Genomic DNA, 14,535 nt, shown 5'->3' with positions numbered 1-14,535 from the left:
AGTAGTTCCCTGCTGTATTTCAAGAATAGCCCACACATCCTTCCACCAGGGCTGAAAACCGGCAAGTCTTTTTTTTTCATTAATTAATTTATTTACTCACTTTCTATCCTGATTGAAGCCCCATCTCCTCCAAGTGCCCCCCTCACACAGTCCACCTTCCCCTCTGGTTCTCCTCTGAGAAGGAGGAAGCAACCTTTGGGTACCTGATACATCAAGTCACCGAAGGACTAGGCACATCCTTTCTCATGGAGGCCAGCAAGTCTTAAATAAAATGCAGATCACCTAGTGAAAATCAGTGAGTCCCAGCCCACCCAGAAGGTCTGTCCCACCTCCCCCTTCCTTTCCCTTTTTCTCAGTTGCTCAGCGTCACTATAGCAGGGGCCAGCACGCTAAGGGAGTTGCCTCCTCAAGGCCTCCCCAGCAAAGCTCTCCAGCACCTAACTGCCCATCTCCCCAGACCCTCTGGAGCTCAGGACCAGCAGCTGCTGTGGCTTGGGAGAGGAGTGCATAATGCAGTTTGGTCTCTGGGAATAACCCCACCCCCAGCTTTGCTAAGAGCATCCTTTGAATTCCTTCCCTCCAGTGCTTTGTTTGCAAGTCCATAAATAGCCCTCCTCCAAACAAGCATTGAGAGCCCAACCTCATTTCAAAAAAAAAGAAAAGAAAAGAAAGGTTCCGAGCTGAGGTACAAACACCACTCACACAGGTCACAGTCTTCCATGTCCACACAGACATCAGCTGAAATACAGAGCAGAGCCCGAATGTGCAACCTCATTGTTGAGATTCTGGTGAGGTCGCACTTGTCCCCCACACATTGCAGCTGCACATCGAATCCTGGAATGGTGGCCTATTCTTTGCCAAGTACAGACTAAGAAGTTGGGATAGCCAGCTTCCATCACAAAGGAAAGAGGTGGGTGGGAGGGAGGTGGCTGGAACTGCAATAGAACATTTACTGGACAGGTGAACCAAGAGTCACATAAAGGGAAATGTGTGCCACTTTCTGGATGCCACTTCGGTAAATCCTGAGGCAAACACCATGGTGGCAGCTAACTGAAAGGAAGCATCTTCTTCTGTATCTCTTCTGAGAGGCGGCTGCTTTGTTTGCTTGCCTAGAACTGGAATCCAAGCTGCATATCAGTGAGGAGTCCTCTAAGGAGAGACCTATGAAAATTTGCACCAGTGTTTCCAGTTGTTTGCCTTGGATAAGAAGGAGGGAGTTAGAAAGGAATAGTCAGCTCTTTCCAGCCAGCGCCGAGCGATGGGCATCTCTCGGAACAACTGGCACAAGCGCCGCAAGACCGGGGGTAAGAGAAAACCCTACCACAAGAAGCAGAAGTATGAGCTGGGACGGCCGGCCGCCAACACTAAGATTGGCCCTTGCCGCATACACACAGTCCAAGTTCGAGGAGACAATAAGAAGTATCGTGCTCTGAGATTGGATGTGGGGAACTTTTTCTGGGGCTCTGAGTGTTGTACTTGCAAAACAAGGACCATTGACGTTGTCTACAATGCATCCAATAACGAGCTCGTCCGCACCAAGACCCCGGTGAAGAACTGCCTTGTGCTTATTGACAGCGCACCGTACCGACAGTGGTACGAGTCCCACTATGCACTGCCCCTGGGCCGCAAGAAGGGGGCCAAGCTGACTCCTGAGGAGGAAGAGATTTTAAACAAAAAACGATCAAAGAAAATTCAGAAGAAATATGATGAAAGGAAAAAGAATGCCAAAATCAGCAGTCTTCTGGAGGAGCAGTTCCAGCAGGGCAAGCTTCTCGCCTGTATTGCCTCAAGACCAGGCCAGTGTGGCAGAGCAGATGGCTATGTGCTCGAAGGCAAGGAGCTGGAGTTCTACCTGCGGAAGATCAAAGCCCGGAAAGGCAAATAAACTGTCATAACTCGTGTAATAAAGGTGTTTGCTGTTAAAAAAAGAAAAGAAAAGAAAGGAATAGTCAGGAGGGAAATAGGCAGATAGGAAGGAAGAAAGGAAGTGGAAAGGAAGTATAGGTAGGGAGGAAAAAGGTGGGCAGGAAGGAAGTGGGAGGGAGGCTAGGGAGGAGGTAGGTGTGTTCTCCATCCGTCCAAGTTACCTCACCTGACTAGACATCTCAAACACATGAAGAGCTCAGTAGAAGACAACAGAAAGATAAAATGGTATTGTGGCTAACTGAGTCAATTGGCTAAGTTATGAGAAAGGAATCTCACACAGACTTTGGACATAGCCCTGGGCAAGTATCTGGCTGGCTAGTGAGGTCTGAAAACTCCTCGAGTTTTTATTGTTTTCCTAATACTTTTAAATTTATGAAAAGCAAAAGCGATTTTTTTAGTGTGGGTGTGGGTGTGTGCGCATGTGTGACAGTGTCTGTGTGTCCCCCCACAGTTTACATGAGCACTGTCAACTCCGTTGCTGTTTTACTCTGTGCTTGGCCCATGTTAGCAACAGACAAGTCAATCAGGACATAACAAGTTGCAAAGCCTAGTGAAAAAAAAATGTAAATCACACACACACACACACACACACACACACACACACACACACACCCTACTGTGGGTTACTGAATTCATTTTTAAAAAGAAGTTGAGGTGCTGCCCTGAAGGAGAAAATGCCGCCTGATGTCTCGTGGCAGTAGCAGACCCAGATGGCCCGCTTAAGACAGAAACTTCTGTGAAGTGAGGAGGACACTTTCAAAAACACAGCTCCTATTATTTCCAAAGGGCATTTAAGGACACCACTGATCTTGGCTTCTGGTCTGTGCAGGGCAGAATCATCCTGCTGGTCCAGTGTGTGGGTCAACCGCTAGAGGGAGGCAGGGACCTGAACTTCCACAGCAGATCATCCGGCTTGTCTACAGAGTGGAAGAAGTTTCACTTCATCTGTCTTTGGAGACCGCTTAATTCTTAGATTGATTCTTCTCTTCGATAGTCGTGGAAGGGCCTCTGTGTGTTCACATTAGACAGTGAGGGACGTGGGATCTGTACACACAGTAGGGCCTGTCTTGCATTTGCAGAGAGAAGTCAGGAAGCTTATAGACGTGCTCTCTGAAAACATCCTTGCCTTCCCCACGCTCTCACCTGCCTGGCAACTTGAGGACAGGCCAGCAGCCCCTGCTTCACCCGCTGCCTGGCTCTGGTCACACTCAAGGGTAGTTAAACAAGCTAATGAAGCAAAGGATCCGTTGCCTTTCAAAGTCGTGTCTGCCGTATGTAGCCAGTCCCCTCAATTCGTGCAAAGGAGACATCTCCAGGGTTATCATCTGTCAAAAGGCCCCATAGGCATATGAACAAGTGTCCACTTGGTACTAACTACTGGAGGAGACCAGATGCTCTCTCCCAAGGAAGCAGTAATCTCTGGCATGGATGTGTTATGAGGAACCATTTTGCATCGCATTCTAACCATGATTCCAGTGACTCTCTGGGCCAGCAACTGAAAGCACTTTTCAGCTAAGCTGGTAAAAGCACCTACCACACAAGCCTGATGACCTGAGTTCGATCCCCAGATCTAACAGTAGCCGAGAACCAAGCCTTCCTCGGCTCTCCTCGTGTTATACTGCGACACTGGATCCATGCACACACATACACACAATGATAATTAATTTTCAAAATTAACTCTAAATGAAAACTAGCACTTTGGAAAACTAATGAACAAATTGAGCTAGCCCACTTCTTGTTTTCGAGACAGGATCTTACTATCTATTCCAAGCTGACCCAAACTTAACACCTTCCTCCCTCTTAACCACAATAGCTGGCTAATCTTAATTAGTGGGTTTTTTGTTGTTGTTGTTGTTGTTGTTGTTGTTGTTGTTGTTTAAGTAAATATCTCAGTGCTCAGTCATATCTCCAGGAGCACTGGCTGCTCTTCCAAAGCGGCCAGGTTCAATTCGCAGCACCCACATGTTCACGGAACCTGTCTGCTTGAAGACTAGGCACACATGCTTTTAGGCAGAGCACTCACACACATAAAATGAAATAATCTTTTTTTTAAAATGCAAAGGCTCAAAACCTGAGAGAAATATTCCTAAGAGCTGACCTTACCTCATCTTTCTTAATTTTGTATGTTAAGATATTCATTTTATAATCAAAAAGCGGAATGAACCACTTTTAGGGAGAAAAGCGGTTTTTCCCCTTCTGTGAATGGCTATAAAGGAGATTGTAAGCAGCGAGAAGAAAGGATGGTTACTAAGAAAGTGCTCTGCCAGGAACGGTGTGGTGCAGAGTGCATGGAAGGGGTAGGGAAGCTAAAGGGCACTCACCTTCCCTGCTTCCCTGCACAGTGCCCCGCCAGGCACCACTCTCCATTATAGGAACTCAGGGTGGCTGGGGGAGGGGAGCAGAGGACAACCTCCCAGCATGCACTGCCTGCCGAACACAAGCCCTTTGGAAAACAGGCTGGTTAGAGAGTGAGGGTGAAACCTTTGCTTGGCAGGCTTTGCAAGGCAGAGAGAACCGTTACCATTTTAGCAAGTTTTATTTGTATTCTGCACAGTTCACTTCACAGTGATTATAAATGACCGAAATAATTTTAATTAACTCATAAATGTTATTCCTTACTGCACAGAAAAGCACTTGCATTTTAAAAAAAAAATAATCGGGGCATCTGTAAAGTGGAATTAGCAAGAAATAACTACCCAGAGGAGGCAAGCACGTGTGAGTGTTTGGAAGACCTGGAGGGGGCGGTCCCTCTTGGAGCTACTGTTCCTTCTAAGACCGGAAGTAGAGGAACTAGGTAAGATGCGATGTCTGAGGGCATGTTGCCTTGGAAGATGTTTTTTACTTAATTTAAGTAGAATGGTTGCAACTCCCAGCAGACATGCAAATGAGCATCTAGAATTTTAGTAGGGGCCCAGGAGTCTCCACAATGTCATCAGTTCCTTATAAGTCACTTGTAATTCGCCTAGCGAAAGGCTCCATGGAAAGGGAGGATAGTGGGTTGCCGGGGTGGGAAATAATGAGGAGAATAGAGACAGGCATTATCCACCAGCAGACTTTTAAAGCTAAAGAAATTAAATGACCAAAGTAGGAATAACGAAATTTAAAAACACCTGAACCCAGGAAAAAGTAGGAATGGAAGCAAGATTTCTATCTTCAGCTCATTAAGATGAATAGCGAAACCCTTCTCCATTGGGCTTCCCTCGCCCTCCAACTTCAGCCAGCAGAGGGGAGGATGTGGGGACCGTGAGACCGTCCACAGGGGGCAGGGAGAATCGCTAGACTTTGACCAGGTAAATGTTGCTCTTCACCCTCTTATCTTCCCGTGACTCTTGTTGACCTGCGTCGACTGAACACTGTAAATGATTAACTGGTTGAAAGGAAACTCCGAAGGCTTGTGATCATGTCTCTCAAACACATACTTTCCCTTCGCAGCTGATATTTTGGAGAAACTTTTCTTGCAAGCTGGAATATCGGTCCATCTGGAACAAGCATTTCTGTTATTATTTCTTTAGCTCTCAGAGAATTACTGTGCTATTTCTCCGAGGTGAAATAGAATGGGGAAGTCGCAGGACTTCACGCTATCACGAGTCTCCTATGCAGCCCGATTTAGAGAGTAGCATGGAGCCCAGCCAAAGAGAAAACCACAATGTGATTCTGCTTCTCCCTTGGGAAAGAAAAAGGACGACGTTTCTGATAATAGGAGAGAGTGAAAGAAAGCCTGACACTGTAGGAAGAGAGCTACAGTGACCATTGCATGCCACATGGGTCGTATAGGCAAGTTCTCTGAAAAGATACCTCAAGGCTTATGAGTGTACAAGCAGAAGCAGGGACCCAAACAGAAAGCACTATTGCTATGTCAGCCATTAAAGAGGGGTGACCTTTAAGAATACACTGTTGGATTACAACGAGCATTTAATATCAACTTTTCCTCTAATGAAAGGGAATAAAACAACAACGGTCACAGACAAACAAAATTGTATGCAAATGTATAAATACGTCTTTTAAAAGCGTTGGCTTTGGGTTGAAGAGCCAGCTTGGCAGTTTAGAACACTTGTTGCTTTTGCAGATGACCAGGGTTTCCCTTCTCGGTATCCACATGCTAGCTGGAAACCATCTGTAATTCCAGTTCCAAGAGAACCTGACTCATTCTTTTGACTAGGCACACACACACAATGCACAGACATCATACTATAAAATGAAAATGTATTCAAACACATAAACATTCATACATATAAACTAAAGTAAGTTTTTTTTTTAAATCGAAACCTTTGAGTATGAAGGTTATGGTTTGAATCTGAAATCCACCAACCCCAGGCTCATGCCAGTTTTTAAGGGCTTATTTATAATGGGGTGGGGGTGAGGGCTGATCCAGAATCATTGGATCCTCTGGAGTTGGAATTATAGGGGCTTGTGAACCATACTACACGGATGATGAGACCCTGATTTCAAGTCCTCTGAAAGAGCACCACACACTTTGAATGGCTGAGACATGCCTTGTGCCCCTGCACTCATGCTTTGAAGGCATGGTCCCAGCTTGTGTGATTCTTGAAGGCTCTGAGACCTGACTACCAGAAGAGAGTCAACAGAGACAGGTCTGCCTTGGAAGGTTGTACCTATTCCTATTCCAGACTATAATGGATTCTTGGTTTATTGACCCACCAATCATGTGATTGGCCACCTCCAGCTCCTACCTCTACAGACACAGCCCCTCCTGAAACCATATCTTCCCCCATCATGGCGGTACGAAACATGAACCAAAATAAAAATGTCCTCCCTTAGGTTGTTTCTGTCTAGAATTTCAGAAACTAGTGACATGGATGGAAGTAGTTAGTATAGAGTTAAGCTCTATAAAAAACAAACAAACAAACAAACAAAAAACCAAAAAACTCTCAATTGAACCCAACTGGCTCAATTCAGATTTTCTGAGAGAAAAGCCAAAAATGATAATTCTTATCCAAATGACATATTAGCCTGTGCTCTTGGGACTGGAAAATAAGAGGAAAGATAGATCTGAAGTTAGGGAAGCTGGTGGCCATGGTGATATACATCTTTAATCCCAGCACTCAGAAGGCAAAGGCAGGTGGATATCTATGAGTTCAAGGCCAGCCTGGACTATGTAATGAGTTCCAGGCCAACCAGAACTATGTGGGGAGACCCTGCCTGAAAAACAACAAAACAAATACCAAGTCCAGGGTCCAATGGGCACCCTCGTTACCCACAAACTACACCAGGATTAAGTTCTGTCTTGTGGCTTAGACCCAGATGGCGTTAGCCACAGCTGGGTAGGGCAGATGGGTAGACAGATAGACTCTCAGGATCTTAGAGAAGCTGTGGCAGAGCAAGGAGAAATTTTCCATCAAGATTGCAACTGAAAATCACTACCAATGCAAAATGGGCACACTGCTACCTTAGGAGGCACCAGGCAGGGTGCAGGTGGTAAGCTACAGATGCAGTAACCACAGGAAAAGCATGGAGCCATGCCTGAGGCCCAGAGCAGGACCCTAGCCAGCCAAAGCTATGACTGAAAATGGAAAGATGTTGCAGTGAACATTACTAAGATCTATTTCTGCTCCAGTGGGACAAAAGGTCTTCTTTTTCAGAATGCAGGAGATGAAGTTAAAGCAGCAGGAGAAATCTTGGGTGGTATGAGTCAAACAGATGTGGGACAGGTGCCAGTTCAGTTTATGCAGGCTTTATAGCATGGACTATCCCTTGGTATCCATAGGGACAGGTTTCTCCAGTCTCTCTTCTTCAAATAATAACATCCCCAAATGCTCAAGGTCCTGGTATAAAAATGACATGGTATATGCATATATTTGAGCACATGCCTTCCATCTACCATCTCTTGATTAGTTTAATAGTCCTACAATATAAACGCTATGGAAATAGTTGATGACATAGATGAGAGATCTGTGCACATTCAGTAGATGAGAGATCTGTGCACATTCAGTAAGTCACTTTTTAAAACGTAATTTTGGTCTGCAGCCGGTTGAGTCTGTGAATACAGAATCATATTTACAACAGCATAGAATACCACCATTTTTACTTTCCATAAACCTCAGTTTTCCTGTTTACAAATTAGTGTGCATTTCTATTATTAGGCAAGGCTGGGCTTGTTTAGGGTAACATAGCCATTAGAGATAATAAAAAACAGCATAGCCTACTGTGGGGCATCAAAGAACTTGCATTTTAATGAGCATAGCCCAGCTCCTGGCACACAGTAAGGCTTTGTAATAGTGAATCCATCATAATTAAGTAGGACAGCAACGTTTGTAACAATATCAAACATGATCAGAATCGTAGCACAGAAGAGGTTGAGGCAAAGGGATTTTGACTTTGAGGCTAGCCTGGGCCATATATGATATATTTAAAAGTGAACACCAAAGAAGAAAGGAAGGAGAGGAAAATAAACAGATAAAAGGATGGGAATGGTGAAGAGGCACCATCTAGTGGGAAAGTGAATAACTTTAATAGCATCTAGCAGCAGCCTTGAATGGAGCATCCAAGCAGCACACTCAAGGCTTACAGAGAAGCTGAGGTCAGTGCCCTGAAAACCCTGTCCTTGCTCTATGGCCCAAGTTTCGAAGGAATGAAGAGTTGGGATAATTTGAGAGATAGTTTTAGATATAGATAGATTTAGAGATAAACAGACAGACACACAGTTACATAAAGATAAAGATATATCAGAATGAATAGTATCCTTGTGTTTTTAATTCTCCATCCTTTTATTAAAATGGGGGTCAGGGATCTATAATCATAGAACAATATACATAACATGCAGTATATATTTCATATAACATAGATGTTTATGTGATTGTTTCAACACACAAAATCACCCACACACACACATTCATTTTCAATCTCAGTGAATCATGCCTTTAAGCACAGTCTTACTCATTTACTGGATACTTTCTCAGAACTGCATAAATAAGACTAAACTTTTGCTTGTAATAACAATCATCTTTAAATATATATTAACCTGTATTATTTTTAAAATTATCTGTATGTGCATGTGTCGGTGTGGGGGTGTATGCATGTGAGCGCAGATACCTGTAGAAGCCGGAGGCATTGAGTCCCACCCCTAGAGCTGGGGTTGGATGCCCTTGTGAGTTACATAGGGGCTGAGACCTCTGCCAGAACAGTGCTGTCTTTAACCACTGAGCCATCTCTCCAGTCCTTCACATGCTTTTAGACCCCACCCATCATCACCACTCCATAGCTGGCAGCTGATCATGCTTTCTTTCCCCTCATATTCACTGAGGTTTCCTTCTTGTATTTATTTAATGTGTGTCTGTGCAAATTGGGCACAGGTGCACAGGCAGGCCAGATGGGGAATGTTGAATCCTCTGGAACTAATTATGTGTCAAGTGATGGGGGGCCTGGGAACCTAGCTGCTTTCTTACCCTGAAGTGGAAATTTCTGGTTTCTTTAACTACTCAGTTGTGTTTCATGACATTTTTCTGAAAGCTGTCTTGTGAGAGGGCATATGATATTTTGCTGAAAACAAATACAGGAGAAGACGTGTGACGGTTAGAAAGAGTATAAATGGAACCCCACAAACAGTAAAAGGGCATTCTCGCATTGGTATTCCTGATTCTGTTACTTCTGCTGACTCATGCTGATTCGGCGGAGCCTTGCTGTTTCTGCTGGACCCTGCTACTGCTACCGATTTGTCTTTGGTGTTTGCTTAAACTGTACTGCTGGTATCCTGACAAGGAAGAGTGGAACTGACCCAAGGATTCCCTCTTTTTTCCCCTACCTCTGGTCGGTGGGCTAGAAGGGAGGTTGAAGCATTTAAGAACCCTAAATAAAGTAGATTTTGAAAAAAAAAATCTAAGCCTACATTACCCAGCTGAAAGAGAAGTCAGATGGTTATGGACAGAAAATACATGTGAATACACAAACTATTACTGCTCAGGTACATAATTTCCTAAGAGTTATATCTATCTGCTGGGAGTCTCAGACCATTGTCAAAGATTCAGTTTTTTTATGCCAGCCTCCTCTTTCCCATCCCTCCCAACCCTGTTTAAACATGTAACCACACAAGTTACCTCAGTAGGCCATTATGGTTGCTATAATTACAGAGAGGTATTTTGGCTGTCTGCTCTCCTTAGCTTCCCAAATGTTACTGGTTTTAGGAGTGAAGTTATTCCATGGGAAGAAATAATTAGGTATCTACTTTAAACATTAAGACACCACATCAATATAGATAAACACAGTTAAGGAAAAAATGTCAACCAAGGAGAGTTCTACTGGAGCCATTGTGAGAGTTGGTGGGTGCAGCCAGTGAATAACCTGTTTCTCAGTAGTGAGGTGAGATTCCTTGTGTTGCATTCAACAGAATGCAGACTGAGAGAATGGCGGCGGCCTATGAGGTCACTCTTCTTGTTCCTGAATGTGCAAGGCAGACCGCCCATGCCCAGCAGAACAATAACCAGACAGGGCTGGTTTATTTGGATGTGTCTGCTTAAAGTGAACTGATGTACTTCTTCTGAAAGGCATTTCACCATTAACAATATGTTCTTGAAGCTCAAGGATGTTTTCACCTCGGTATTAGAGTAAGGTGTAAGCAATTAAGATATTCAACTTTCTCATGGTTCCCAGTATTTTATCTTCTTGGGATTGCTTATTTAAGAAACTCCCAGAGTTATTTTCAGGGCACTTTGCTATATGCTCAAAGACATGACAGTTGTCCTTTTAAACATAATAGGATTTTTAGGCAAATTTTCAGTCCCATTTTGAGTATTTTTTATTCCCTCCCTGGATTTCATATATATATATGAAAATTTTAATGTAAAATTTTAAATGAAAAATTTAGTTCATTTATTTAGTAGGCATGATTGTGCATGTTGTCAGACTATTTGTGGAAGTCAGAGGACTTTCCGGGATCCTTCCTCACTTCCCACCTTGTTTGGGGAGGATTTCCCTTATTGTTTCTGCTGTTCTTCGGACTCCAGGGTCTCTGCCTCTCCATTTCTGGCAGACTTTCCCCCTCTCTGCCTCCCAATTCTAGGTAAGAGTTTTTTGGTGTGTGCTGTGTGTCCAGCTTTTTGCAGTGTGTTGTGTGGATCAGGTCCATCAGGCTTGCCCAGCTCCTCATGTTTACCTGATGAGTCATTGCTCCGACTGGAGAATCCTTTTTAAATTTTTCTTTGAAATTAAAGTACAATTACATGGGGTTGGAGAGATGGCTCAGAGCTTGAGAGCACTGACAGCTCTTCTGGATGTCCTGAGTTCAATTCCCAGTAACCACAAGTTGGCCCACAACCATCTGTAATGGAGTCCAACGCCCTCTTCTGGTGTGTCAGAAGACAGCTACATGTACTCATTTACATAAAATAAATATTTTAAAAGTGCATTTATATCATTCATGCCTTTTCTTTTCTTCCCTCCAATCCCTCTCATGTGCACAGCTCCCTGTCTTCTCTCAAATTCAAAGCCTCTGTTTTCCAATTGATGTTACATATATTATATATATATATGTATATATATATATAATTTTTTAAACAGGAAATGAAAACTCAAGTCTATCCAATACATAAAGAGAAAAACTTATAGAAGTTTGTTCCCTTTATTCTCAAAGGTCAAGGTTCAAAACTTTGTCTCTCCGTTTCCTTCATTCTTTAGATTTCTCTAATTAAAAAAATCATAATGATATCCAGGCTATTAGCTGGTGGTCTTTGTCACAGTAACATCACCCTCCAGCTGTTTGAAGTGCTTGTGTTACTTCCTCTGTTGTTGACATGGCAGTGTAGAGAGAACAAAGGAATCCCAGAAGAACAAGACTGTGAATATTGTTCCAACTTTATACAACATGACCTCATTTACAAGCACTAATGGAGGGATCATGAGCTTGTCTGCAGCACTGTGTGGTAAGAGTTTCAGATGACAAAATACCATACAATGCAGTGGCTCTCAGCCTTCCGAATGCAGTGAACTTTTATGCAGTTCCTCATGTTACGGTGACCCCCAACCATAAAACTATTCTCATTGCTACTTCATGATTGTAAGTTTCCTACTGCCATGTATGAATCATAATGTAAATATCTGATATTCAACTCCTGTAGGGGTCATGACCCACAGGTTGAGAACCTGTGACTATAACTATGAAGCTTCTTGGCTATTCATTAATTTCTTTTTTATTTAACTTTTTATTAATTATTTGTGAATTTCACATTGTGTACCTAATCCTACTCATCTCCCATCCCATCATACTCTCCTTCCACCATTGCAATTTATCCCCCCCCCCAAAAAAAGAAAATCTCATTGTGAAAGCTGCAGTGTGTTGCCATGAGTTCCACAGTAGACCCCTCTGCCCACACTCACTCACTTGCACATGTTTATTGCAATGAATCACTGGTCTGGTTCAAGGCCTCTGGATTCTACTACACTATTGATACTGGATCCTCACTGGGATTCTTCTCAGGTATCCTGATGTTGTCCTGTGTCATGGTGATCCTGCAGTTTTGGATCTGCAAGAGTGGCTACTTCAGGCACTCTAGCAGTTCATCTACTGTGCTGCCCAGGCAAGATACAGGTTTGGCTCTCCTGAGTATTGCAGCTGGTGATGAGCAGGGCCAACTCTCCCACTGTCATGACCCTGGAGTTAACTCTTCTGTCTACCATAGATGGCAAAGAGGCAAGGGGGAAAAACTCTCTCCCTTACCTACACAACTGCTCAGCAAACAAGTTGCAGAGCTGGCTCTCTCACACTCAGGCTCCCATGGCCAGTTCACCCTTCCCCACCACCACCAGGAATCAGCTCTACTGTGCTGCCCAGGTTAAGAACAGGCCCAGTTCTTCCAAGTGCTGCAGCCAATGAGGGGCAGAGCCAGTTCTCCTACTCATGATCTCAGAACCATCTCTCCTGCCTACCATAGATTTCAAGAGGTAGGGATGGGGAAGGGTGTACATATCACTATACTTTTGGTACTGTAATGAATCATAATGTAGATATCTGCTATTCAGCCCCTGTGCAGTCCACAGGTTAACTGCTGATGTATGGGCTATGAAGTTTCTTGACTAGTCATTAATTTCTCAATGCAATCAGAGTGTGGCTCTTTTTCACATTTATCCTGAAGAGCAATAGCACACTTAACCTTTGTGAAAGCCAAAAAACACTCTTAGGGCTGAATGCCATTAGACTTTCTCTCCATGACTTCAAGTAGAGTCCAGATAGAGTCAATGTTTTTCTCATACAAAGACAGGGAGGCAGTTGGGTAATTGTCAGATCTACTTACCTCAAGTGTCACATTTCAGCAGGCCAACTTGTTATGCATTCTACGATCTACGTGTACCAAAAAGAGGCTTGAGCTTCAGCCCTCAGAAGGAATTCTTTCTACCTTATCTTAGATGGCCACCATATCTGTGTCAACTGATGCACAAGAAAGACCAGTAATAAAGAAGAGAGAATCTGGGATATAAATATGTGGAGAAATCAGCTCCTTCCTTGTGTTAAAAGCTGTCTTGCTTTTCCAAAGAAGCTGAGGTACAAAGTTGCTGAGTGCTTAATCCCATGAGGCCATTAACTGATTTTGATCATAAGAATAAGGAGAACATTGCTGATAAGTAAGTTAAATCTATTTGCTATATCGTCATGAAACCAAAAGTTTCTCTGAGAGCTTCTTCTCAGAATAGGTGGTGATTAACAGAGACCCACAACTGAGCAATGTGTAGAGAGTGAAAGACTTTGGAGCACACGGTCCTAAATGGGATATTAAACCCTTCCCCTCAAGGCCAGTGATCTACACAGAAGAGGAGGTGGAAAGATTTTAAGAGTCAGCGGTGGGTGACTCCAAAAAAACAATGTCTTCCAGACACAACAGAACTGATACACAGAAACTGTGATAGCATACACAGGACATGACCAGATTCAAACCAGACAAAATTCCAACACTGAGAAGAAAAAGTGGACACAAAGTCCTAGCCCTAACCAAGAAGCTACTCGCAATTGACACCTGGTGGGGAAAGGAAAATCAGTGTTCATCAGTGTTCACTAACTGGGCATATCATGCATACTCCAGGACACGCCGGGAGAGAGCACTGGGTCTCCTGCAATCCTGTGCTGGTCTCGGATGGGATGGGGACCTTTTGGCTTTGTTTTGGTAATTTTTGTCTTATTGGGCTTTTGCTGTTGTTTTGATTTTCATGGGTCTTGTTTTTGTTTTGAGAAAGAGAACACAAAGTTAGGGAAAGGATGTGGAGGATCTGGGAAGAGTTGGAAGAGGGGAAAGCATATGATCAAAATATAACGCATGAAAAAAAGTCTTAAAAATTTCAAAGCCTCTATGTAGTGCAATACCCTGGCTGTGCTCCTCAGTGAATAAAGAGACTTACCCCAGAAGCAGCATCGTCAATTCTGGTTAAATGGCCTGCATCCAATTGTGGCTTGAGAACATCTCTTCCCAACAGTTGATTGATCACTGCATTTGGGAAATGGATTCATTTTGAATTTGACTATATTCTCTTGAGGACTTTTGGATTTTTCAGCATTTAGTGAAAACAAGAACTTAAAGTTTAGTTCAGCCTTTACCTCATGTTTAGTCTTTGGGGCTTAAAGATATTCAGATTTTAAAACCAAAATGCCCGTCCCAGCAATCCATGTGCTTT

At 43.4% G+C, this 14,535-nt stretch overlaps 1 pseudogene across 1 annotated transcript; it reads left to right on the top strand.

Moving 5' to 3' along the window:
- Window positions 1–1,234: 1,234 nt before the first annotated feature.
- Window positions 1,235–1,942, top strand: Rps8l1 (ribosomal protein S8 like 1; annotated as a pseudogene). Its single transcript, XR_015641933.1, has one exon. The product of XR_015641933.1 is annotated as a ribosomal protein S8 like 1 (transcript).
- The last annotated feature ends 12,593 nt before the right edge of the window (window positions 1,943–14,535 follow it).

The sequence above is a fragment of the Rattus norvegicus genome, chromosome 17, assembly GCF_021556685.1.
Source record: "Rattus norvegicus strain SHRSP/BbbUtx chromosome 17, alternate assembly SHRSP_T2T, whole genome shotgun sequence".
Lineage (NCBI taxonomy): Eukaryota > Metazoa > Chordata > Mammalia > Rodentia > Muridae > Rattus > Rattus norvegicus.
The sequence above is the reverse complement of the archived record's forward strand: the minus strand, read 5'-3'. Positions and strand labels throughout refer to the sequence as shown.